Source organism: Hyperolius riggenbachi, chromosome 4, assembly GCF_040937935.1.
Source record: "Hyperolius riggenbachi isolate aHypRig1 chromosome 4, aHypRig1.pri, whole genome shotgun sequence".
NCBI lineage: Eukaryota > Metazoa > Chordata > Amphibia > Anura > Hyperoliidae > Hyperolius > Hyperolius riggenbachi.
Genome location: NC_090649.1, coordinates 78260616 through 78288021, shown reverse-complemented (window position 1 = coordinate 78288021; position 27406 = coordinate 78260616). Strand labels below are relative to the sequence as shown.

Below are 27406 nucleotides of genomic sequence, written 5' to 3'. Positions count from 1 at the left end.
CCATAGTTAAGAGAGAGAAAAAACAACAACAAATAAATCAGAAGATCAATGCTAGTTTTACTAGCATAACCTATGTGTTGTACTGTCCACAGTCTTATTTTTGAGAATTTATAAAGTAAAAAAAAAGAGAAAACTGTTTGTGACGTTCCCCATCTTTAGTACTTCACTTGAACCTCCCTGGCGGTACGCAGTTTCTGAGGCTGCATCCGCGGGAGGGATTTTTTGAATTAAAGTTGTTGTAAAGCTTGTAGCTAGCACTTTGCTAGCTACCACTGCCCCCCCCCCCCCCCCCAGGTCCCCCGCACCCTTCTGATCCCCCCAATCGCCGCCAGATTACGTTACCTAGCCGCGATCCCGCGAGAGTCACAGCCTCCCCAATGAGCTTAAGTTGTCGCTATGGCGACGATCGGACATGACGTCTGACGTCATGCACAATCCCGATCCTCCCCATTGCGATGCCTGGAGCTGATTGGGGAGGCTGCGCCATCGCGGGACCCGGGGGGGGGGGGGAGTTATGTATAACGGCGGTGATTGGGGGCAATCGAAGAAGAGCGGGGCAATCCAGCCACTGAAATTTAAATAAAAAGATAATATGTAAAATACCTGTCTGGCTGTTCTATTTCAATTGCCTATAGAGACAACAAGGCGAATTCATAGGAGAGACAGCTGTCCAATCTCCTCCTCCTATAAACATGAGACAGTCAATGAGGAGATAAGAGTCAATCATGGTCAGCCTCTCCCTGTGGGCACAGATCACCTGGCCTGACCTTTATCATCTCCTACCTTTTTTCTTTGACTAGAACTAGTACAGCAGCACTACAGTTGTGCAGAGCCGTATCTCCCTATTCCTGCTCAGTGTGTAAAATAAATAAATCAGTACATTTCACCTTTCCTACACCTTACCCATCCTCTTTTCACTTTTTACTTTATTTTTCTCCTAGGTGATAATTTCACACTTAATTAATAAAATGCATTTTAAGCCATTAGCAAGTGAGAAAACAAACAACATTTTAACAGTACTTTTTCATCTGCTTTATGGTACTTTTTTTCAATTGCAAAGCACTGGAAATGTATTTTAAAAAGAAGTTGAAACATTAGCTCGTAGGAGAAAACTCAGGAGAAAAGTTAATTACAAAATTACACCTGGGCCATGGCTTCTTACTGCAGGCAGGGCTGGATGATGAGACTTACACATGGCTTTTATGTACGCCGTGGGAAAGATGTGTGAAGAATTAAATGATTTATTACACACTGAGCAGGGAGGAAATGTATCTGCAATGCTGGCCACAAAGAGTTGATCTCTCTCAGCAAAAGAAGAGGTGGGTGGGGTCAAGTCATTCATCTGCCTTGGGCATGAAGAAGAAAGTCTCCCTTTGCTGACAGCATAGAACTAGAAGACTATAGGTGGCCATACACTGGTCAATTTGCCATCAGATTCGAGCAACAGATAGATCCCTCTCTGATCGAATCTGATGAGAGAGGGATCGTATGGCCACCTTTACTGCAAGCAGATTGTGAATGGATTTCAGCCTGAAACTGATCACAATCTGTGGTGCTGCCGCTGCTGCCGCCCCCCCCCCCTCGCATACATTATCTGTTCCGGCCGGTGCGTATCCCCTGGTCCCCGCTGTCTTCTTCTCTGCTCCGGGCTCCAGACCGTTCCTGCAGCTACTGAACTTCCTGTGCAGGGGAAGTTTAATCAGTAGAGGGCGCTCTACTGTTTAAACTTCCTGCCGGGACAGGAAGTTCTGTGTAGCTGCAGCCGGTCCGGAACCCAGCGCGGAAAGAAGAGAGCGGTGACAGTGGGGACTCGTGTCGGCCGGAACAGGTAATGTATACCCGCTGTATTGCGTTGGTCGTCGGGCATTCGAATGCCACTATAGACGCACTCCCGACCCGCCGGCGATCAAGAAAAATCTTCCGCACGGATGGATCGACGGGAATCGACGGGAACGATCGATTTCGGACGGAAATCGATCGTTCTGTCAGTGGTGTGCGCGCCGATTTCACAGCCAGTTCGATCACTGTGATCAAATCGGTTGTATATCGGCGGGAAAATTGTTAGGTGTATGGGCCCCTTAAGGGCTCTTAGACACTGCTAAATGAGAATGTGTTTGTGATTTTGCAGTGTGATTTTTCAGCGATTGCACTTTGTATCTTTGTTTAGGAGATAGGAATCACAGACAAAATCACAAAGCATAAGTTTAAAATAGAATCTGCTATTTCCATTTCAAACATTGTGTGCTTTTGTTTTGCATGCATTTGGATATATATTGCAAAACGTATCAAAACGCCGACAGCGTAAAACAGCCTTGAATCAGGTGTCTGCAAGCAGGTGTTTTAAATATATTTACTGCAAAAACTACAGACATGGAATGCAAATGCAAAGAAGGTGAAATTGCATAGCCTTTTCTGTAGACAGCGTTTTGGCTACTCTGCAAAATCTCAAAGCTCCTCCATAGCAACTAAATTCTCCGAATAAACACGCAGCTACAGCTTATGTACACTTAGAATATGTAATCAGCGTTTTTCCTTGAGGTCCACCTTCACACAGAGAGTGTCTGCCATGTACCTATGATGGTAACAAATCGGAGAATACTCAGGATGTGAAACATACAAGAGAGACAGGTATCAAAGCAAATGGAAAGGATTTTTTTCTTTCTATATCTACAAGAGAAAAAATCTCACATTCCATCAATTTACTTTGTCCTCAGTGTCTGCGGAATCCTCAGATGCTTCTGAACTTTTTCTGTAAGAGATGTGAGGGCTGATTGATCTTCTAAAATGTTCCGTCAAATCATTTCTTTCTCAACAAACCCCAAATCAAATACAGCTGCAATCTAAGGGAACGATATTTAATATCTTACTCCGGCCTGTTATCTCTGCAACTTTTAAAATTATTATTTTAAATGATATTTTTTTTCTATTTTAAAGGTTTTAAAGTAGTCCCTGATCAGCGATGTAAAAATATTACTTTATTACCGTATTTTTCGGACTACAAGACCTTTCTGACCATAAGATGCATCTAGGCTTACAGGACAAAAACCAGGAAAAATATATATACAGGATCTTCTAAAAAAATTAGCATACTGTGATAAAGTTCATTATTTTCTGTAATGTACTGATAAACATTAGACTTTTATATATTTTAGATTCATATACACACAACTGAAGTAGTTCAAGCCTTTTATTCTTTTAATATTGATGATTTTGGCATACAGCTCATGAAAACCCAAATTTTCTATCTCAAAAAATTAGCATATTTTATCTGACCAATAAAAGATAAGTTTTTTTAAAACAAAAAAAGTCAACCTTCAAATAATTATGTTCAGTTATGCACTCAATACTTGGTCGGGAATCCTTTTGCAGAAATTACTGCTTCAATGCGGCGTGGCATGGAGGCAATCAGCCTGTGGCACTGCTCAGGTGTTATGGAGGCCCAGGATGCTTCGATAGCGACCTTAAAGAGACTCTGTAACAACAAAAACCTCCCCTGGGGGGTACTCACCTCGGGTGGGGGAAGCCTCCGGATCCTAATGAGGCTTCCCACGCCGTCCTCTGTCCCACGGGGGTCTCGCCGCAGCCCTCCGAACAGCCGGCGACTGTGCCGACTGTCAGTTCAATATTTACCTTTGCTGGCTCCAGCGGGGGCGCTGTGGCGACTTTCGGCACGGAAATAGACGGAAATACCCGATCTCCGTCGGGTCCGCTCTACTGCGCAGGCGCCGGAAACTTGCGCCTGCGCAGTAGAGCAGACCCGACGGCGATCGGGTATTTCTGCTTACTTCGGCGCCGAGAGGCATCAGAGCGCCTGCGCAGGAGCCAGGAAGGTAAATATTGTGTCACGGCTGTACGGAGGGCTACAGCGAGACCCCCGAGGGACGCAGGACGGCGTGGGAAGCCTCATTAGGATCCTGAGGCTTCCCCCACCCGAGGTGAGTACCCCCCAGGGGCCGTTTTGTCGTTACAGTTCCTCTTTAAGCTCATCCAGAGTGTTGGGTCTTGCGTCTCTCAACTATCTTTTCACAATATCCCACAGATTCTCTATGGAGTTCAGGTCAGGAAAGTTGGCAGGCCAATTGAGCACAGTAAAGGTGCCCATACACTCGTCAGATTGGCAGCAGATAGATAAGAAATGCATCTGATGGTCTATCTGATGCGTTTTTAGAACATTTTTTACCAGGATAGAATTCCAACAGATTTCAGTTTGAAATCTATTGAAATGCGATCTGATGGCATTTTTTTGCCATCAGATTTCCATTAAGGCCAATGCAAACTGATAAGCAATCTCTTCAGATCGACCTAAATTTTCCACCCTGCAAGTTCGATGGAAATCCATCGAAATCGATCGAAATCGGCCATCGATCGGTCGATTGGCCAACCGATTTGCAATCGATCAATCGATCGATCGATCGGGATCGATCGGTCGGCCAGAAAATCGGCTGAGTGTATGGGCTGCTTAATACCATGGTCAGTAAACCATTTACCAGTGGTTTTGGCACTGTGAGCAGGTGCCAGGTGGTGCTGAAAAATGAAATCATCTCCATAAAGCTTTTCAGCAGATGGAAGCATGAACCCACTTTTGAACCAGAAACAGCGGCAGAAGCGTCTGACCTGGGCTACAGAGAAGCAGCACTGGACTGTTGCTCAGTGGTCCAAAGTACTTTTTTCGGATGAAAGCAACTTGTGCATGTCATTCGGAAATCAAGGTGCCAGAGTCTGGAGGAAGACTGGGGAGAGGGAAATGCCAAAATGCCTGAAGTCCAGTGTCAAGTACCCACAGTCAGTGATGGTCTGGGGTACCATGCCAGCTGCTGGTGTTGGTCCACTGTGTTTTATCAAGGGCAGTGTCAATGCAGCTAGCTATCAGGAGATTTTGGAGCACTTCATGCTTCCATCTGCTGAAAAGCTTTATGGAGATGAAGATTTCATTGTTCTGCACCACCTGGCACCTGCTCACAGTGCCAAAACCACTGGTAAATAGTTTACTCTCAATGGTATTACTGTGCTCAATTGGCCTGCCAACTCTCCTGACCTGAACCCCATAGAGAATCTGTGGGATATTGTGAAGAGAAAGTTGAGAGACGCAAGACCCAACACTCTGGATGAGCTTAAGGCCGCTATCGAAGCATCCTGGGCCTCCATAACACCTGAGCTGTGCCACAGGCTGATTGCCTCTATGCCACGCCGCATTGAAGCAGTCATTTCTGCAAAAGGATTCCCGACCAAGTATTGAGTGCATAACTGAACATAATTATTTGAAGGTTGACTTTTTTTGTTTTAAAAACACTTTTCTTTTATTGGTCGGATGAAATATGCTAATTTTTTGAGATAGGAAATTTGGGTTTTCATGAGCTGTATGCCAAAATCATCAATATTAAAACAATAAAAGGCTTGCACTACTTCAGTTGTGTGTAATGAATCTAAAATATATGAAAGTCTAATGTTTATCAGTACATTACAGAAAATAATGAACTTTATCACAATATGCTAATTTTTTGAGAAGATCCTGTATATACTAAACCTGGTGCATCCATGGTGAAGGGGCATCATGTGGATTATGCCCCCTTTGTACCTCATGCACCCTTCTACCTCTTGTGTCACCCTGTGTCCTTTTCTGACCTCCCTGTGTCCCCCATGTGCCCGCCTGTGTCCTCCTTGTGTCCTCCTCCATGCCCTCCCCCTCCCCGTGTCCTCCTCTGCATGGGCACAGTACAGGGAGTCCCCGACATTGCGGCGGGTTGGAGGTTCGTATTGGCAGGCGTTCACAAGTTAGGAACTCCCTGCATTTACACTATAATACGCAGTTCAAAAAATACAGTAATTTTGGGGCCCTAAGAAAGATTTCTTGAGACAGCAGCTTCTTGTGTGTTCAAAAGAGGCTTAACTACTATGACTGCAGTACGCCTGCTCTGCTATGCAACCTACTTGGACTGCAGTATGCCTGCTCTGCTGTGCAACCTTCTCTGACTGCTGTATGCCTGTTCTGCAACCTACTCTGACTGCAGTATGCCTCTTCTGCAACCTACTCTGACTTCAGTACTCCTGCTCTGCTGTGCAACCTACTCTGACTGCAGTATGCCTGCTCTGCTGTGCAACCTACTCTGACTGCAGTATGCCTGCTCTGCTGTGCAACCTACTCTGACTGCAGTATGCCTGCTCTGCTATGCAACCTACTTGGACTGCAGTACGCCTGCTCTGCTGTGCAACCTACTCTGACTGCAGTACGCCTGCTCTGTTGTGCAACCTACTCTGACTGCAGTACGCCTGCTCTGTTGTGCAACCTACTCTGACTGCTGTATACCTGAGAGGGAAGATGTTTCATGCCAGAACAGCAGCTTTCTCTGGGCCGATCGGTAAACCTTGTCCTGCATCTCTTCTCCCCACCTGGGTGTACAATGGATTTTAATCCTTAGACAAAGTGACACAATGTGGTTTTAGTGATCACTCAGTTTTGGTGTCATGCACTCTAGTGCCGTTACTTCCTTCACTGTAAATAGACTATTTATGGTTTGTGATTAGGCCAGGTGTAGCACAGCACATTATTATTATTTAGTATTTATATAGCGCCGACATGTTCAGCAGCGTGGTACAGAGTATATTGTTTTGTCATTTTTAACTGTCCCTCAGAGGGGCTCACAATCTAACCTCTACCATAGTCATATATCTATGTATGTATCGTGTATGCATCATAGTCTAGGGACAATTTAGGGGGGAGCAATTAACTTATCTGTATGTTTTTGGGATGTTGGAGGAAACCAGAGAGCATGAAGGAAACCCACACAGGCACAGGGACACATACAAACTTCTTGCAGATATTGGCTTCAATTCATCAAGCATTACCACATTCGGTAATGCTGAAAACAGCTGACTTAACGGAGCACTTTAGAAAATGTTAATTCATCAAAGCTGTTACCGAATGAGAAGCTGAAATGACACAGCAATGAGATAAATTACCGACATGTGCTCAACAAATGTTAATTCATCAAGGTTCCCACATTCGCTAACACATTCGGTGTTTATCTCAAGCTCTCCCCTGTAGTTACAGGCTTGGAAAGCCTTCTGTGTGAATGTTTTCATGATTAGCAGGAGCAGGCAGCCAATAGAAACAGCCCCTGTTCTCCTGCAAGTGCTGCTGATAGGTCATGCAGGCTTCTCCACACAAGCTTTCAGACCCCCAGGCAGTGAGCAGAGAAAAGGGACAAAAGATATCCCCAGATTCCCTTCGGTGGTGTAACCCTTTCAGGCCCTGTTTGATAATGCAAAGATGCTGGTGGGGAAATCACCAAGCATGGCATTTGTAATGTCTCCAGGAAGTTCATCTATGTTGTGGCAAATAAGTCAAATGTTAAGAAAGACTGATGGACAGATTCAGAGCAGCAGAGGCAGTATAAGTAACAGTAACTATAACACGTTTACATCTAAAGGGATGTCTGGATGCCTTCTATTGTTATCAGCTTGTAACAACACAGGGACATTCCAAGCTGCTCTGCACCACTCTGCTGTTATCGAACAGCCTTTGATGAATTGAAGCCTAGTAGTTCGGTAACTTAACGAACCTCTACCACACATGGGAAAATATTGATGAATTAGCACAGTGAAGTGTAAAATACCGAATGAAGTATTTTAAGGACTGGGGTTTTGTTATCGAACACCCTTTGATGAATTGAAGCCATTGCCTTGGCTAATATGCAAATTCCAAGATATTTGGGTGTCGGGGTGATGCCGATAGTGAAAATATTGGTACTGTAATATTACTGATATTTTGCTATCATCTTACCAGGTTCCCTATTCTATAACTCTTCTACCTAATGCTTATTACGGACCCTCCCTCCTAATTACTAAAACTAACCCCTCCAACACCCACAGTACCAAAACAATACCAAAACAATAACCAGTAGTCGGTTGGTCTAGTAATAGCCAATCAGCTAGTACTTACTGTAAGTGGTTGAAGAAATAGCTGATCGGTTAGATGATCTGTAGCTGATCAGCTGTTAATAGCTACTATAAAGCATGCAACTAACCGCCTTGGCACCCTATAACCACAATTAACATTGCAGTCTATTACGCACCTGCTGAAGCGGACTCTCTCCATTCTTTTAAGGTTAACCTATCCAACTGTGTATGAAATTAGCTTAGTACAATACTCCCATTGGCCAACTGTTACTAGTCTGGTGCCCACAAACCATGAGCAGAGATGGTGACAGTTGGCAGTGGGAGGAGCATAGCTATGGAGGAAGTAGTGGTTACAAGTTCCCTCAATAAACAGTTGGACACAGGTTTACTTTATGGAGACAGGACAGATACAAAAATTGGGCTTTCCAAAGTCTGCCCATGCTGTGTGTGTCTGGGAGTCAAATCGACCCCAGTTTGTTGCACTGTCCACAAATGCACATTAGACTGTACCATACAAAAAAGAAACTACAGTATATATAAACACGATCCAAAAAGCTGCTGCCTTCTCTGGTGCTGGGGTTATTTACGAAGGATTGAGAAGTGTGAAACTGCTCTGCCACCTATCAAGTTAACATGTGACATTATTTTGAGAAATTATGAATGCCATGTCCTTGGCCATGGACTAAAGAAGAAAAGGGGCATTTAGTCCAAAATCCAGCATCCGTGAGGCCTCATGGTGATGCACTAGTGCAATAACTTGGGTAGTTGGCACATCTGAGATGGCACCATTAGTGGTAAGAGATATATCCAGGTTTTGGAGAAACATATACAGTGCTATTTTCAGCAAGGCTTTCATTATTTCAGAAAGACAATGCCAAGCCACACGCTACACATATTACACCATCATGCAGTAATGGTGTCCAGATGCTAAACTGTCCTGCTGTTCAGACCTGTCATTCAATGAAAATACTAGGCCTTATATGCAATTCACTTTTTCACCTGAGTTTTCTCCTGTGTGAAATTTTGAAACTTGTCAATAAAATGCCTTTTAAAACTCCAGCAAGAAAATACATACTCAAAATAATGCTGAAAGTACTTTTTCACCTTCTTTTTGGTACTCTCTCTATTTCAAAGTGCTACAAAGTTATTATAAATCGAAGATGAAACATTTTCTCCTAGGAGAAAACTCAGGAGAAAAAGTGAATTGCATATGGGCTTAAGTGCTTTATAAAGCGAGAAAAACAAAGGAAACCCAGAAATGTTGAGGAGCTGAGACTCTCTATCAGGGCCTAATTATCCTCTAATGGGGCAACAATTCACTATCAATACTACAGCAGTTGACCTCCTCAGTTCCCAAATATTTATAGAGTGCTGTTCGAAGACGGCAGCAGTAGAGTGCTGTACCGTGTTAGCCATTAGTAAAATAAAGAAGTTTTGAATCAGGATGATACCATTTATTGTCTAACTTAAAGGGAAACTTCAGCCTAAACAAACATACTGTCATTAAGTTACATTAGTTATGTTAATTAGAATAGATAGGTAATATAATATCTTACCCACACTGTTTTAAAAGAACAAGCAAATGTTCGTGATTCATGGGGGCTGCCATTTTTGTCATGGGGGCAGCCATCTTTTTGGTTGAAAGGAGGTGACAGGGAGCAGGAGACACAGTTCCAACTGCCCTGTGTCCTGATTACCCTTTCCAGCTGCACACGCTAGGCTTCAAATGTCAAATTCAAAATGTAAGAAAAAAAAAAATTTGCACCAAAACAGCAGAACGAGAGCAACAACATCAGAAATCCCATCATGCTTTGCACAGCATCAGGGTAAAACTGCCCGGGCAGTTTTCTTCTGTGCAGCTAAAAATGAGGTTTGTATAAGAGAAACAAAGTTCTGATGCTGTGAAACTGTTAAAGAAACACCAGGCCTTTTCAGTGCTGCTGAGTCGATTTTTAGTCTGGAGGTTCACTTTAAAAGAAAAGCAGTGCGCTTTGAGCTAGGAAGCCTTCCTCAGACTCGATTCCTGTACATCCTAGAAGATGTGATGTAGCACAGTGGTAAACATTCCTGCTTTTGAAACGGGTTTCTAAAATCTAATTTAAAATGAACATATATATTTTTAAATACCCTTCTTAGATTTAACTGTTTAATTATTTTGTTTTGTTTACTATTTTAAATTAAATATAAGGTTTTCCTGATTTGTGAGTTATCATGCTCTGTTTTTATTTACTTTTTACACACTGTTCCAACTTTTGGAAATGGGTTATAACAGCCACAGAATTGTCATTTTTAAGAGGGCATGAAGATGGCAGCCTCCATATTCCACTTTATGGAGGTTCTCTTTAACCTCCCTAGCGTTATGATTACTTCCGGATCTTAGGATCTAAAAGCGGTGCAATTTTTTCAGAAAGCCTTTAGACCCTAATAGCAGGAAAAAAATCATACCACTAGATAGATCTGCGGTAGCCCAACATATAACTCACCTCCCTTGGATCCAGTGCTGCAATTCTCCAACTGTCCACTGGGTGGCCCTCTACCCTTATAGTCAGATTGCCATATGTCGCCATGTGACAAATGGCAATCTCAGCTGAGGGATCAAGAGCCTCTGAGGACCGAAAGAAGAAGAGCTGTCAGTGTCTGGATCCCTGGGGAGGAGAGTTACAAATGCCCGCTGTACGCAGGCTCTGCATATACCGGTGGCTACCCCAAGTCAGGCTCAGGGTTACCGCTCAGAACTGTGGATTTCTGACTTGAGCCTGACTCGGGATTATCGCTATGGAGGTTAAGACAAGTGAATAAGAGATATGAAGAACAAGGTTAACATGGATACCTAGGCAATAAGTACAACTCAAATCTCAGCTTTTAACTTTACCCTCAGAAATATTCTTTTTTCTTTTGTATATTTTGCCAACACAACCTCTTTAGCAAACTTTATTTCTACAACAGAACTTTGTTCTTGCAACCTGCAGCCCAGTGGACTAAGGTCTACATTAGTTCTGCTCAGTGGAGTTTGTTCATTTTTTTTCCCCGACACATCTGAAGAAAGTCTTGCGAGCCAATGAGGTACGGTAGATTAGCGCAGCTGTCAGATATCGTGTAATGAGCTAACGTGCTGTTTGTGTGGCTCCTTCTCCCTCAAGGTTTGCAAATGTAATCAGTGTCTGGATTCACATGACTTGTAGCTGGAATGTGAGGACCACCAGAGAGTTACTGACATATTTCTGAAGAATCTGCTCCAAGCCATTAGGCCCGTTCACACCAAGCTCGTCTCTTTCCCTAAATGCTTTTAAATATCCTAGAAAGTCCTTACATCAGCACCGAAGACGGCTGTGAAAAATATAACACTGCTAGGCATTTAGATTTGTTGTTTTAACCAAAGGTACAGAGCATCAAAACACGGGAAAATAAGTATTTATATAATGTTTACCACTTCTGTGAAAAACATTCTGATTCTGACTCTTCCGAAATTCATCCACCCCGGTGCATTTTTATGATGGGTGAGACTGATGTAGAGAAAGGTAGACAGCCAAATTGATGAACCTTGGAAATGGATCTATCAAATGCACCTGACCTTGGATCCACCCCAGCCACCAATTGCGGCCAAGAGTCAGAATATTCTCCCTCTTTCTCCTTCACCTAAATCGACCAATCAGGGCACCAGCCCTCACAGGAACAGTGCTGTAGCTCAAGGCGGTTTTCTTTATGGCAAAGTGACTACAGCTGAAGTTTCTTTTAGAGATTTGCGGGGGGCATTGAGTAAAGGGGTTATCTACTGAAAATGTATAGAAAGGACTCTTGTTGTACACCTAAAGTCTATTAGAAAAAAAAGATAAACTGTGGTAAAGCTCCATTGTTTTTGGCCTTGCCACATCTCCTGTACAGCTATTCTCTATGAATACTTTATTACAGATAACAACAGATAACAACATCTTTGATACTTTTCAGTCAGGATTCAGGAAAAGGCACAGCACTGAAACAGCATTAGTCCGAGTAATGAATGATCTACTTACTGCAAGGGACAAGGGTGATTGCTCAATTCTGATTCTTCTTGACTTGTCAGCAGCATTTGATACTGTGGATCATGAAATTCTTATCCAGCGACTGAAGAATTACTGTGGCCTAAGGGGTACTGTTCTTAGATGGTTTCAGACCTTCCTATCTGGCAGGACACAGCAAGTATGTCTGGGCACACTCTACTCTAATCCAGTGCCACTTGCCTATGGAGTTCCACAGGGTTCTGTACTATCACCATTACTCTTTGCAGCCTATATGCTCCCACTGGGCAAAATAATCCAGAACTATGGCCTAGGATACCATTGTTATGCAGATGACAGACAACTGTATCTGTCCTTCAAGCCTGGCACCCAAGACCCATCAGCATCCATAAATGCGTGTCTAGTGGATTTACAAAATTGGATGAACACCAGCTGGCTGAGGCTGAACTCTGACAAAACAGAGGTGTTGGTGGTAGGTGGTCCACACATGATGGATAAAGTTCAAAACGCTCACCACCTCAAACTAGCAATTGGGGGAGATACTGTACAGTATAAAGACTCTGTGCGAAACCTTGGGGTGATCCTGGATGGAAATCTAAAACTCAGACAGCAGGTATCAGCTGTCGTCAAGTCTTCCTTCTTCCATCTAAGAAATATAGCGAAAATCAAACACCTTATCCCAGCTGAAGACCTACCTGCCCTGGTTCACGCATTTGTATCCTCCCGCCTAGACTACTGCAACGCCCTGTTCATCTGATCTACAGATAAGGCTCTGCGCCCCTTACAGCTAGTACAGAATGCTGCAGCCAGACTCCTAGCCAATGCCCCCCGCAGCTCACACATCACCCCAGTACTGCAAACTCTTCACTGGTTGCCAGTAAAATGGAGAATCAATTTTAAGATCTGCCTGCTGACATTCAAGGCTCTACACCACATGGGACCCAAATACATAGCGGATCTATTGGAACTTTATGCCCCTTCACGCACCCTCCGCTCTGCCAACAAGATGAAGCTGGTTATTCCCAGGATACACTTAACATTTGGTGCTCGGGCCTTTTCCTACGCAGCCCCTACTCTATGGAACTCACTTCCACAATCAGTACGAGAGGCTCCTTCTCTGGACAGCTTTAAAAAAAGGCTAAAAACTCACCTCTTTTCCCGAGCCTTTGAGACTGCATAATGCAGGGTCACAGCGCTTTGAGTCCCCAGGGAGAAAAGCGCTATATAAATATTATTGTTATTGTTGTTATTGTTATTACTAAAATGGGGTTTGAGACGTGGCTGACCCCTGAAAGAGGACTTTGTGGGAAAGTGACGTATACATTATAGTTAATTTACTCTTCATTGTACCCTAACATAGGATCAGAGATTGAATGGGTGAATAACTCCAGGAAGTAGACTGCTGTAAGGGATTTTCTCCTGAAGCCTTGCTGAAGAAATCTGGACCTCTATGGCCAACCCTTCTTGCCGTGGCCTGCCACTAGTTCAGCAGCCACAGCCTGATGGGGGTGGAATTTAAGAATAATTAATAAGAGTTATTCACCTATTCAAGCGTGGACCCTACGTCTGGGTACAATGAGGAGTACATAGTTACATAGTTATTTTGGTTGAAAAAAGACATATGTCCATCGAGTTCAACCAGAAAACAAAGTACAACACCAGCCTGCTCCCTCACATATCCCTGTTGATCCAGAGGAAGGCGAAAAAACCCTTACAAGGCATGGTCCAATTAGCCCTAAAGGGAAAAAATTCCTTCCCGACTCCAGATGGCAATCAGATAAAATCCCTGGATCAACACCACTGGGCATTACCTAGTAATATAGCCATGGATGTCTTTCATTGCAAGAAAAGCATCTAAGCCCCCTTTAAATGCAGGTATAGAGTTTGCCATAACTACTTCCTGTGGCAGTGCACTCCACATCTTAATCACTCTTACTGTAGAGAACCCTTTCCTGAATAAATGGCTAAACCGTTTTTCCTCCATGCGCAGATCATGTCCTCTAGTCCTTTGAGAAGGCCTAGGGACAAAAAGCTCATCTGCCAAGTACATTAACTATAATGTATACTACATTGGTAGTCTTCTTGAACAGTGCAAGCCAACTGTGCACTTAGGGGCTAAATAGGGGGGCACAGCCCCTGCTACTGAAGGGGAGGCCAGAGGTGCGAGGGGGCCTCAACTACCAACCTTCCCTCTCTGATACTCCAGATCAGGTGTTTTTGTGGCTACACTTGTTATGGGTGTGAAGAATCTGCTATCCACACTTGTTTTATGACCCTTGCAAGATGAGCCCCCAGGCCGTGAGGGTCACTAAGGGGAGGATTTGTGAATATTAAGGGGTCCCCTTCAAAGTTTTTCTGGGGGACTCCATGATTTGTAGTTACACTCCTGTGCGCTAATGTACAGTTGGCTTGCACAGTTAATTTTTGTATTTGTATCAAGCAACACATTTTTGTATTTGTATCAGGAAATATGAAAATGTTAAAGTCAATCCATTTTTGGATCTGGAACCATTCCAGCTATGTCAACTAACACTACATAAATGTATTACTGACTGAGCAATATTGGGCTCTGGTCTACATTTGACTCTTTCTGTGAAGTCTACCGATTTAGGAAGTGATCGGGTCACTTTGCAAAGAGCCGGCGGTCCTGGGCAGACTTTGTAAGCATGTGCCAGTATTCATAGAGAATAGTGGTGAACGCCACCGAGCGGGACTGCCAGCCTGTGTAAATGGAGGTAATTGGGTGAATGTGTGCTGCATTAACGGGCAAATCTGTTTCAAGTTTGGACTTTGAAAACTTTCGGGAAAGCTCTCCACAGGGAATGACTGGAGACAAGCAAGATACACAACCCCCACTGCGGAAATTCTTACCGGGAATCTTTCACTGTAAGGCAAGAGCCATCGCATATAATAAATTGAATGCTACAGTGTCATTACTTATAGTAAAGCAGAACTCCGAGGAACGTGGGAAAAAAAAATGTTACCTGCTAAATAATATAGAATTCTGTAATTCTGACCTGCCAGCCCTGTGATTCATACGGCAGCCAGAGCCCAGGCAGGCAGAACAGTCTGTCAATTAAACCACCAGTTCAGGTTTCCTTTTTCTTTATTTAAAAATGCATTGAAAAAAATATGTTAAATGAATCATATATAGAAGAGAAGTTTTGAAAAAAATGTATTTTTTTGCAAAATAAAGACAGAAACTAGCTACTACACCACTTCATCTCCTCCTGGGAGACCAGCAGCTACTTTGTCACACTGAGTCAGTCCAAACCACACCCCATTTAGTCACATGGACATGCAGAGGGAGGGGATTGCTCTGATAGCTGAAGTCATTCCTCTTGATAAGCTTTGAGTTAATAAGGAGGCAAACTGATTGGGAAGGTCGGAAGTTTATGAGAGCATACATAGTGTGTTGACGATGTAATGTGTACTGTATGGAGTAGGTTGCACTGCATCCGGAGAGGACTGTTAAAAACTAGTAAGCGTGATTTTGAAAATACTAGTTAAACAATATGGTACTTCTATACAGTGCTGGATCATCCACTAGGTAATTTAGGCAGTTGCCTAGGGCCTGTAGAGAGACTAGGGGCCTGGTTGATGCTAGCCCACACCAAATCTTAACAAGAAAGCCATGCGGCCATGAAGAGTGGGACCAAAGGTGTCACTTGCCAAGGGCCCCATTTCACCTTAATCTGTCTCTGCTGCTACTGTATATACCCTAGAAAATTGTTCACAGTTATTATTTTGTTTTATGTACAGTTTTAACCATTTAAGGACGATGCTAATTGAAATCTATGCTCTGTTTTGATGCTGTTGTGGCTGCCAGGGCGTAGATTTTAACGCCCCGCCGCCGCACGTGCTCGTCGCTCCCGCCAATCACGTCACTATCTCCCCGCCTTCTCTATGACGACAGAGCCCTGTGAGAGGGTCAGGAGACGATTTCATTGGCTCCTGACCCTGTCTACCAATGTAAGCAACTCCCATTGGCTTACATTAATAGACACAGTCTGGAACCAATGCAAGTAGCTCCTGACCGGCTCACAGGGCTCTGCCGTCATAGAGACGGCAGAGTGGGTGGCCTGTAGTTACCGGCGTGTGACGTGGACCATGGTTGCAGCAGGTATGTACAGCAATTTGCCAGTATTCCGCGGTTTCTGGTACCTGCTGTCTCTGGTCCTTAAGGGGGCAGAGACCGCTGGTACTGGAGTGGTTAATAAGACTTTGGCTATCATTCAATAGTAAATATTTATGTTACTAAGTTATTTCAATGACATGTTTAGAGACTAAAAAACCATCGTGCCTCATAACCATGCTCCATTTCTGACCACTCTCACAAGCCAATACAATACTCCACCTTATAAAAACGTAAGTTGGGGACTGCCTGTACTTGCAATCCAAGGTTTACTGTACTCAGATTGTAGGAGACTGCCAAACACTGCAACTCTACAATATTTCCAACCGGCAGTGAGCTAAAAACATGAGCGCTGTCACAGCCCATAGCATGCTGAGCTCCTCTGTGTGTAGTCTATTTTTACAGCACCTAATTAAGCTTAAAACTAAGAAATGACAAATATTTGCACCTCGTGGAAAACAGCAAATCTGTCCTAGAAGCAGAAGATAGAATAATAAATTGATTTAATGAATGAGTCGCTGGCTCCTTATTTGCATCCGAGTCCTTCTAATTTTAAGGGCAGAGTCCCAGTAGAACAGTAGAGGAGTCAGGCTTTGCAGCGGTTTCTGTGCATTAGTCATGTTTAAGTGCTGATTCTGCCGGTAAAGATTGAGACAGGAGAAGCATTTTGTAAGCACAAATTTATAAACCTGCGCTCCCAGGCGGGTTACTCTGCTCCGATAAAAACAGCACGTCAGGAGACTCCTGGGGGGAAGGGGGTGGAAAAATTACTGATGCTCCAAATTAATAACGGGAGCTGACACACAACTCTGCTCTTCCCCTGCCTCCCCACACATAGATACAGTAAGGTCCCGATTATGCAGAACTCAACTAACCAGCAGTCTCAACCAACCAGCACAAATCGCTGGCAGTAGTCACAGTGGTGAAGGACAACTTCTTAGGCTGTTTGTGGGTTCTGCTGTGCTTCAGGTGTACCTGAGCCAAAGCTCAGTTACAAAATGAGATACTTACCAAAAGAGAGGGGAGCCTCAGTGCTCTGATGTTCCCCTCGCAGAGAGCAGCTCCCCAGAAGATTGGCGCCAATCATATCAGTATACTAGGATGTATAGCAGAGGCGCAAACATAGTATACAAATGTTTAAAAACAGGAGGTGGTGGTGGACTTACCTCCTCGAAGAAGACACCAAAAATTGTTGGTTTATAGTCAACTTGACAGAGGCACTTGGTTCTTCTACTGACCCTATATGCTTAGTTGTTATTGCCTGATGAACCAGGATTAAACCTGCGAAATGCGTTGCACTTTTTAAGTGTTGTGAAAAAATTATTGTTTACTATAAACCAACAATTTTTGGTGTCTTCTTGGAGGAGGTCCACCTCTACCTCTGCTTTTTAAGCATTTTTATACTTCACTGGCGCCTCTGTTATGCATCCTAGTATATTGTCTAGTAGAACCCTAGGTGGGGAGGTGTTGCCCTATCTTTCCGATGTACAGAGAGCAATTTCTTAACCTGAGTGGGGTAAGGTCTAATCTCCCCACCTGCCATTGCAGTGGTTGCCTTTGTGGTAACCCTGGTTTGTGAGCATTACTTCTTCGTGATTACCTATCTGGCGTTATCTAACTGACTATCACTTTATTGGGCTCTCAGTGTCCTTTCCTTTGTTTTGCCAATCATATCGGGGCTGCGTACCTCGTTTTCAATCAGCCTGGCCACACAGTAGCCGTGTGAGCACGCCTGTGCATGCACAGTAAGCCGGAGCCTCTCATACGCATTGTTCGCGCAGCTACTGCCTGGCCACTCTTGTAACAAGAGAGGGGAGCGGTTCTGATGTGGAGGGAGGCTGTGCTCAGTGAGGAGGACATCAGAGCACCGAGAGAAGCCACAATAGAATCCTGAGGCTTCCCTCTCTTTAGGTAAATATCTCTTTTTGAACTCGAGCTTCGACTGGGTTTCACGGCTTCCCCAAGGCTAATATACTTTCAGTTACTGAATTCTAACATTTAGTACAGAGTTCATGTTATGTATATAGAAAGGGGTATAGCACTGCATTTGCTAGTCCTATGTTTAACATTAAGACTCAAACAACCATAAAGAACACTTATCTGCATTGAGCTAATCTCTGTCAGTGATGGATAACCGAGACTCTACTGTATTTCTAAGGTGGCACTGTGCAAGGAGCACTGAATGTGGAATTCTAGCCACATCTTCTAGGTCTGGCATCTAATTGAGAAAATTGGTTATTCATTTGTGGTTTCCCATGATGCATCTCTCCTGAGTGTATAGTGAACCTATAGCTTATAGCATTTACAGAGCCATATCAATCCAACATACATACAGCCTGTTTTTGACTTTCTGGTACTCATCAGTGTATGGCAGGGATTGATACAGTATGGCACAGGCTGTATGTATGATGGAAAACACACTGTGTGAATGGGAAAAAATTGTAACTGGATTGCAGCACTTGATCATGTTTTACAGTGTGGAAGGAACCTTAGGAAACGTTTTTTGCAAACAGGAAGTGGCCATAAAAAAAAAAAAAAAAAAAACGTAAAAGCTATTCCATATAGATGAGCTTCCACTCTAGATTCATATGCAAATTGTATGCAATGTTCCACTCACTAGAAAGAGAGTCTGTGATGGCACCACACAGGGACAAGCTGGGGCACGGGGCCCAGCTGGCAATCACTGTGCCCTCCTGAGTGTCCCCTATCTGTGGCCATCCCGTGATAAGGAGGTCCACTGCCTCATCCAACATCCCATCTCCATGGCTCGGCGCATCTCTTATCAAGTGACTCACTGGCATTGTTTTGGCATAGCTACCTTGGGCGCTCCGTTCAAATGAAGAAAGTGCACATGGCCAGGTCTGGCATCTATTGAATTCCCTTGATCTAGATGTTTTGTAAATTTGTATTTATATGTATTCAGTCTATTGCCTTATTTGAGAACATTTCATTTTCTGGAGCAATGTGTATTTTATTACTTAATCCAAAATCAAATCTCACCCATGATTTTGCCAAGCTCCACCTTTCCCACGTTCCTCCCAGCTTGAAAGCTTTCCCCACCTCTGGCTTCAGCCGATTCAAGGAGAGAAAATGATCCATTCTCTCCCCACTTCTCCCTCCGGTGAGCCGAAACATTAGCATCAGAGAGGAATTTGCTCATTGGCATGTGAAAAAGGGAAATTTGAGCTTTTGAAACGTCATGTACTCTAACCTCTCCCACAGCTTCCAAAGCGTTTAATGTTAGATTTTTAGTTTTGAGTCCAGATGAGACACGGCACCAAACATAAATATCAAATCAAAGGCCTTTTTGAAATGAAGCACATCAGAAAACCCAACATTCTCAAAGCCAGTATTTGCATTGACTAGAGCATATGATTTAACGTTTTCTTTTTTTTCCCTCTATCCTCGAGCTTCTGTAGAACAGTTCAAAGTTGCCTTTGTTCAAGCACCTTCACTTATATCCTATAACAATTTTGACTTTCTGCAGCTTGGAGCCAGGTAAACCTGCAGCTAGTATGAAAAAAGTACTGTGGTTGGTCTACTTCAATGTTCGTCATTCTCATTATTTCCCCTGACAAGCAGAAGGGGGGGGGGGGGGGGGGTGTCTTTGTCTGGATGCAGGAAATTTGTATGGAGGAAGCTCATCTCGGTAGTAGCTCAGTGCAGTGAATTATTTCTGAAGTTTGTACTCATAAACTGAGAGTTTAAGCTCATGCCAGGCTTTTATCCTAATACACCTGTGCTCCTAATGCCTCCGAGATGTCTTGTAGAAATCTTTCTTCCCGCTAGAGCCGTGGACCTCATTCATAGCAGACCTATCAATCTTCACATTCAGTCCATGAAAGCCTACATCCAGGAAGATCTTTTTCTTGGACCTTAGCCCAAACCATCAATCTAATAGAAAACAGTAGTGTGACCCCTAACTCCATACTCATACTTATTATTATTTCGTATTTATATAACACTGACATCTACCGAAGCGCTGTACAGAGTATATATTGTCTTGTCACTAACAATTCCTATGAGGGGCTCACAATCTAATCCCTACCATAGTCATATGTAGACTAGGGGCAGTTTAGGAACAAGCCAATTGACTTATCGGTATGTTTTTAGGATGTGGGAGGAAAAAGCACTTATCACTTATACAGTAGTGAAGGTTGGAATAGAATTCTTTGTTTAGCAGGAAAAAAAATAACTGTTGCCCAAGACTTGCACTCACTTGCACAGGTACAGTATAGTGTCAGTGGGTCGACTGGAAATATCATACGTACTTCTGTATGGTCGCCCATAGAGTTTTTTTAATAAGTCTAGTTCGCATGCAAAATCACTGCAAATTCTTCTTTATAGCTAGGAATGGGTACAGTAAAATTAGCTTTTTGACAATTTTGCTCAGCCCAATTCCTAGCTGCATACAATTTGCATACAAGCCAGCAGGGTTGGGACCCCCCAGAAAATTTTTTGATGGAGCCCCCAATGTTAACACCCTTTCCCTTGCCTCCCCTTGGTGACCATCACAGCCTCAGGGGCCCCATCTTGCAAGATTCATAAGTGTGACCATCATGACCTTCTCACCCATAACAAGTGTAGCCCCATAAACACCTGATGTGCAGAATAGAGTCCTTTATTGGAGGAAGGAAGGAAGGTGAGTATAGCTGGGACTCCCTCACAGCTCCAGGCCCCCCTGTTGTTGCAAGGGATGCTCCCCTGTAGCGATACCCTAAAAGCCAGAATGACCAGCATTTCAGCATCCATCTCTAATACTGACTATCTCTCCTGAAGAATCAAATTTACCTCCGAGGTCTTCAGTTCCGGGAAGTTTGTGAAACTTTCACACGGTTGTTTGGGACTATTATTAAAAGCTCCTCCAGATAAACAAACTGTCAGTTTATGTTTACAGGGCCTGCAACTCATCCCGTCTCTAAAACTTACTTAATGATTCTCTTCCTCCCGAATCTTCAAGGAATTTGGATTCTCCGTCTGAACCTTGACAAATTTGTATGTCTTCTCCATTTCTTGTCACCGAACTCCTCGAAGGGAATTATAAATGATAGAGAGTGGAGAACCGGTTGCCTGCTCGGTGATTTGACATTCGGCTGTCAGCGCGGAGCGATTCAAGTAGCCGGCTTGATTTCTCTCCTGGCTTTTTATCTCTTTGGGAAGGGAAATTAGAACTGCACGGGGAAAGCAATCTTGCAAGAGAAGCATTAGAAGCTGTGCCAGAATAAAACCCACCTTTTGTAACCGGCTACGGCAGCAGCTCCCAATGGGGATTCGGCATCAAGTAGAATGTTTGCAAAGCCTGACTCCATGTTGTTCGATAGCTGCTCCATATTAGTGCCCTTGTCAGATCCGCTAAGCCTCTGACACCTCTGATGCTTGTGGCTTGTGAAGTCTGGTTACAGGCCGGGGTTCTGCCTCTGAAGGTTCTGATCTGAGGTATGAAGGAGTCCTATTGCTTGCCGAAGTCGGCTCACTCTGCATTATTGATGACCTATTTTTATAGTCTTTGTTTTTGTCGCATGGGGGGGAGATTGCCATGTTTATTTATGAGACGGGGAACAGTCAATAGTGTTTCATGCCTTGGCAGATTATCTAAGCTGTATAGTTTTTGGGCCAAATAACTCATCGAAAAAAAACAAAACAAAAAGAAAATTGAAATACTGGGGATTTGAAACCACAATCCACCAATGTAAAGTGCTTTCTAGTGATCTGCAGCCCAAATATGGATATTAAAGTAGTTTGAAAGTTTTAAGTCCGGCACTCTGCCTGTTAAAAGTTTTACTCATAAAATATAAATAAGCACTGGTTACAAACACTGCAATAAAAAAGGTCCAACGCAATTTTTTTTTTATTTAATGACATTAAAGGGAACCTGAGGTGAGAGTGATATGGAGACTGCCATATTTATTTCCTTTTAAACAATGCAAGTTACCTGGCCGGCCCTGATCCTGTGTCTCTAATACATTTAGCCATAGACCCAAAACAAGCAAGCAGATCAGGCGTTCTGACTCAAGTCTGACTGGATTAGCTGCATGCTTGTTTCGGGGTTGTGACACAGACACTACTGATGCCAGAAGATCGACTGCTGCCAGGCAACTGGTATTGTTTAAACGGAAACCACTTTCACTTTCACCTCGAGATCACTTTGAAAATAAGTTTTCTAGTTCAATATGTAGCCAGTGTAGTGTAGCCATTTTCAAACCTGGCAGTGAGCTAAGCCTGCTTCTTTACAGCAATGGCAGCGGTAGGCTGTGTACTCTGTTTGGAGTACTGTTGCCCTAAGACTGTTCAAATATGGCCACCGTGCTGCAGGAGAAATTAGCTGCATAGGTCAGGAGCCTCAGCAATAAAACTTGCTGACATGAGGTGTTACTAGTATCTATTTTATAAATAGGAGCAGTTCATACTTGTCACTCTGGAATGGATCTGCGGGATCTGATGTGGTAAGCGATAATCCCGGGCAGGCGGATGCGTTCCCCCTTATAGCCTATGGGGGTAATGCATCTGCCCCAGGCTACAGTAGGACCATCGACGTGGACACTACACTGTGAGCTCCCGCTGGCCACGTGTGATCTGGCACAAGTGGGAACACAGCCTAATACTTGTAGCATAACTTCTATTTATTGCAGTAACCCATTCATGCCACCAGGTGGAAGCATTGCACATATCCCTAGGGATGTTTCTCCCAACCTACTAACAGCTGAGAGCAAAGGAAGGCAGATGTTACAATATAGAAAAAAAGTTTATATAGAAATATTATATTGAGTGTGTGGTCAATATGCAGGTACCGTGTCTTACCGTGAATGTCCATTAAATTTGGTACTATCATTGCGTTTTCATGGAGATGAGGTTTGGGTGCCATCAAGGGCATTAGCAACCAGTCTACTTTGGCAGACCCTCATATTAGGGAATGATACTATTATTAAAGGGACTTTTTCCACTGTCCCAACAGTTGCAGCACATTGTATTGTATTCACAGTACTTTTTGAAGTTAGGTTATCTCCTGACATTCTATCATTACAAGTGTGTGTGTTTTTATACTTCTTTTTCAAAAAAGTGCAGTTTTTGAGCAGCATATACCGGTACTGTTTTTTGTCCTCTTAGATGTTACAATGAAACCTGGAAGGCTACTGTGTAGTCATACCTCCCAACTTTTTCAGATGAGAAAGAGGGACACTTAAAGGAGTTATCAGGCTAATATGAACAAAATAAGCGCTACTTACCGGGGGCTTCCTCCAGCCCCAAGCTCCCAGCATGTCCCTTGCCGCAGCTCTGCACGCAGCCGTTCACCGCAGCTCCGTCCCGGTCCCCGGCGATGACGTCAGGCCGACCTCCAGGTCGGCCTGTGCTGGGCCTGCGCGAGAGGCCCTGTTAATCACCGCCACATGGACCGGAGCTGCGGCAAGGGACATGCTGGGAGCTTGGGGCTGGAGGAAGCCCCGGGTAAGTAGCGCTCATTTTGTTCATATTAGCCTGATAACTCCTTTAAGCCACACCCCTGCCACACCCCTGATCACGCCCCTGTCACACCCCTAGTCACGCATACCATAAAGATTTCATAAGAAACATTTGTTTTATAACTCAAACCACACTGGTCCTTTATATCCTGGTTCATTTTCCTTCATATTAACATTTTAAAATGAGTAATATATCAATTTAAAGGATGGAAATAAAGTTTAATTTAGAGTCAATCAAACATTTTTAGTAGAGAGAAATATATATACATTTACATAGAAAGAGGGACAAAGTCCTGAAAGAGGGACAAATGAGAAGGAAAGAGGGACAGGGCTCCCAAAGAGGGACTGTCCCTCCAAAAGAGGGACACTTGGGAGCTATGTAGGTAGTGACATGAGAACATCAGCATACCTACAAGTATGTCTGCATAATACAGCTTGCTAGAATAATTATAAAATGGTTGGATAGGGATTATTTTTGTTTCCTTGGGAAAGAGGAAATGCACACTAATCTATTTATCAAAAAGATTCACTTTAATAGGCCTTAGGTGAGCTCCTTGGTTCATGCCTATAGGCAGCTAAACATTACCTTACAACTGCACAGTTTCAGTGGGCCAGCTTGCCCAGCAGCCTCACAGTCTGCTCTGCCAGAGCTTAAAGAGGAACTCCAGTGAAAATAATGTAATAAAAAAGTGCTTCCTTTGTACAATAATTATGTATGAATGATTTAGTCAGTGTTTGCTCATTGTAAAATATTTTAAATCCCTGATTTATATTCAGACATTTATCACAAGGTGACATTTTTACTGTTGGCAGGTGATGCAGCTGCTGCTTGCTGTTTTGGCAGTTGGAAACAGCTGTAAACAGCTATTTCCCACAAGGCAACAAGGTTCACATACAGGAAACTACCAGAAGTACCAAGGTACTCAGAGCTTCTTGTGGGAGGGGTTTCACCACAATATCAGCCATACAGCGCCCCATGATGGTCTGTTTGTGAAAAGGAATAGATTTCTCATGTAAAAGGGGGTATCAGCTACTGATTGGGATAAAGTTAAATTCTTGGTTGGAGTTTCTCTTTAAAGTGGCACTGCAGTGACATAAAGTAGAATATATTTCTATTTCTATTATTTTCTGGTTACATCATTAAAAAAAACTTCCTATAGTTATATATTGCTGTATATTGCTATGTAACTCCACCCGCCCAGTGATGCTTAGCCTAGGCTGTAAAGCTATGCAGAAATCTCCCCCCAGAGCATTCTGGGACACCTGGCATTATTTTCACCGGCTGTGAAATTCTCCGAAACAAACATTCCGCAGAGCTGCACCTGACAGCACTAAAGATGTCACCAGCTGTGTTAAATTTCAGAATGTAAATCAGGAAGAGGAAAGATTTTCTAATAGGTGAAAACTGACTAAATCCTTTATAAATTAATATTGTAAAAAAAAATAAGCAATTTTATTCCTTACAATATTTTCATTACAGTTCCTCTTTAAATGAAACCTGAAGCGAGAGGTATATGGAGGCTGCCATATTTATTTCTTTTTAAGCAATACCAGTTGCCTGGCAGCCCCACTGATCCTCTGCCTCTAAGGCTGTATTCACATTGGGACGTTGCGGTTTAATGCGACGTTAAAGTTGCAACGTGGCTGGGTTAAGAAGTAACGCACTGCAAGCAGTGAGTTACCACAACGCAACATTTTTTAATGCAACGTTTTTTTTAATGCGACCTATCGCCAGATAGGATTAGCATTGCAGTGCGGTAAGCTGCGTTATAAGACTTTATAACGCGCGACCATAACGCCCCACTGTGAATGCAACCTAAACCTTTCAGCCATAGACCCTGAACAAGCATGCAGCAGATCAGGTGTTTCACACAAATCTGACAAAATGACCTACATGCTTGTTTTAGGTGTGTGATTCAGACACTACTGTAGCCAAAGAGATCAGCAGGAATGTCAGGCAACTGTTGTGGTTTAACAGGAAATAAATATGTCAGCTTTCATAAAGCTCTCACCTAAAATGGACCTGAACGCTTGCAGAGGACAGAAGGAAACCAGAGAAATGCACCCTGTATGTGTTTAGAGAGTTTAGCCTCTCTGTCTGATTCCCCCACGTCTGTGACTAATCACAATTTGGTATTTGATTTCTCAGCTGTGTCAGCTGGCTGCCATGGCAGAGCAGCTAATTTGTATACATATGGCTTGATTCACAAAACGGTGCTAAGTATTAGCACGACTGTTAGCACCACTTTTCACGCGTTTTAGCATGAAAAAACGGTTTTCGCACAAAAAACAGTTATCGTGCACAAAAATTCTCATTTACGCGTTATCACGATAATGTGAATTTATCACGCAAACACGACCGTTAATGCGCGATAACCATTATCATGCGAAATTTCGCGCTAAGCACTTTTCACAGCGTGCTAACAGTTAGCACCGTTTTGTGAATCAAGCCCATAGGATGTTAACAATATGCCTGCTTCCATGAAAGCAGAAAGTAGATACACTTCAAATTTATTGCGGGATTTTTTATCAGCTGTAACAAAGAAATGTTTTTCTTTAAAGTTTAGTATGCTGTTGCTTATCACATAGAGCAGAAAGCAAGTTCTGAGTTCAGGTTCGCTATAATTCCACCCCATCCATGTCTTTTTTCGTAGCCCGGTGGCAGCTTGTAGCAGTTCCCCCCCCCATTACCCTGCAGGCCTGTCCTCCCTCTTTCACCAGCAGCTGAGGATCATGTCAGTGTGTAGCCGCATGACACAGGCCATTTAACACAGGCCTCCTATTGTGTCTAAATGGAAGCAAATGGTGAGTTAAGAGTAAGGCTCCGCGGACAGCCGCCCATACAACACAGGTTACAGGAAGGAGATTAGCAGCGCACGGTTATTAGGTGTCCCCGCGGTCACCGGCGGCAGCCTCTATTCCCCCAGAGTCTGCGACGGCACATTTAGGTGTTATGGAACGGCCATGCACACCGGCACCGCCGAAGTCTCACAAGACCGCCGCAAATAAAACATCCTACAGTAACAGAATCACACCGCCGATTAGCCAAGGTGAAAGGGAACAAAAAAAAAGCAACATATATAAGAAATGGCCAGCTGCCTGCTGAGGACATGATGGATGTAAAGCATTTTGTTTTAGAGAAATAGACTGAGGGAGACAATATTATTCTACTTCAACGTGTTGTTAACACCACTCGCTGTCATTTCTCTAATCCCCGCGTGCAGAACCGCCACGTTATTGATAGTTCGCTATTTTCCTTGCCAGATAAATGAGGGCTGTTGGGTTCAGACATAAAACAAGTCGTAATGGTTCCTGTAGTCGGGAAAGGAGATGCAAGAGTGGGTATAAACAAACAAAAATATCGACAACAAAAAGAGTATCGGTCTGAGATCTTTGCATTAATTAAAGAAAGTGTCAAGACAGGTCTTCTTTGCCATATAGCCATTTTGATTTATTAGCCATTCTATTTTATCAGTAAAATGCCCCTCCCCATTTGATCCTCTCTTCTTTTACACTATTTGCTGGAAAACGGAGGCGTTTTTAGTTCCCATAGCAGTGCATTGTGAAAAAGCGTTCAGTTAAAACGTGTATAGTGTAAACTGAGCCATAGGATAACATGGACATTACCTTGAAAATCAGTTGTCCTTTCAGTTTTAACTGAGAGTGACTGACTATATCAGTTGCTGTCAGTTGTAACTGAAAGGACAACTGATGTGCAGTCCAGTGTCCATGTTTCCCTATGGCCTCTTTCACACTATACGCTGATAAACTGAAGCTTTTTCACAATACACTGCTATAGAGAAAAAATAAAACGCATTAAAATGCAACGCATTAAAGCGGACCCAAACCAAACATTTTTTTAATTAAAAATATTTAGTTGCACCACTCTGACACATACAAAGCTAAATAAACACTCCTTCAAA

At 43.3% G+C, this 27406-nt stretch overlaps 1 protein-coding gene across 9 annotated transcripts in view; it reads right to left on the bottom strand.

Annotated features, from left to right (window-relative positions):
• Positions 1-27406, bottom strand: part of KLHL29 (kelch like family member 29) — a 1379660-nt gene that overhangs the window by 471696 nt on the left and 880558 nt on the right. Inside the window, exons 1-2 of one of the 9 annotated variants that reach the window (XM_068280230.1) lie at positions 8073-8152; positions 604-684 (exon numbers count right to left, since the gene is read on the bottom strand). The exons of 7 other annotated variants lie outside the window; for them this stretch is intronic. The gene's annotated coding sequence lies outside the window, so the exon portion shown is untranslated. Of the gene's footprint in view, positions 1-603; positions 685-8072; positions 8165-27406 lie in introns of those variants that run through there. One more of the 9 variants, XM_068280229.1, reaches the window with a different exon arrangement.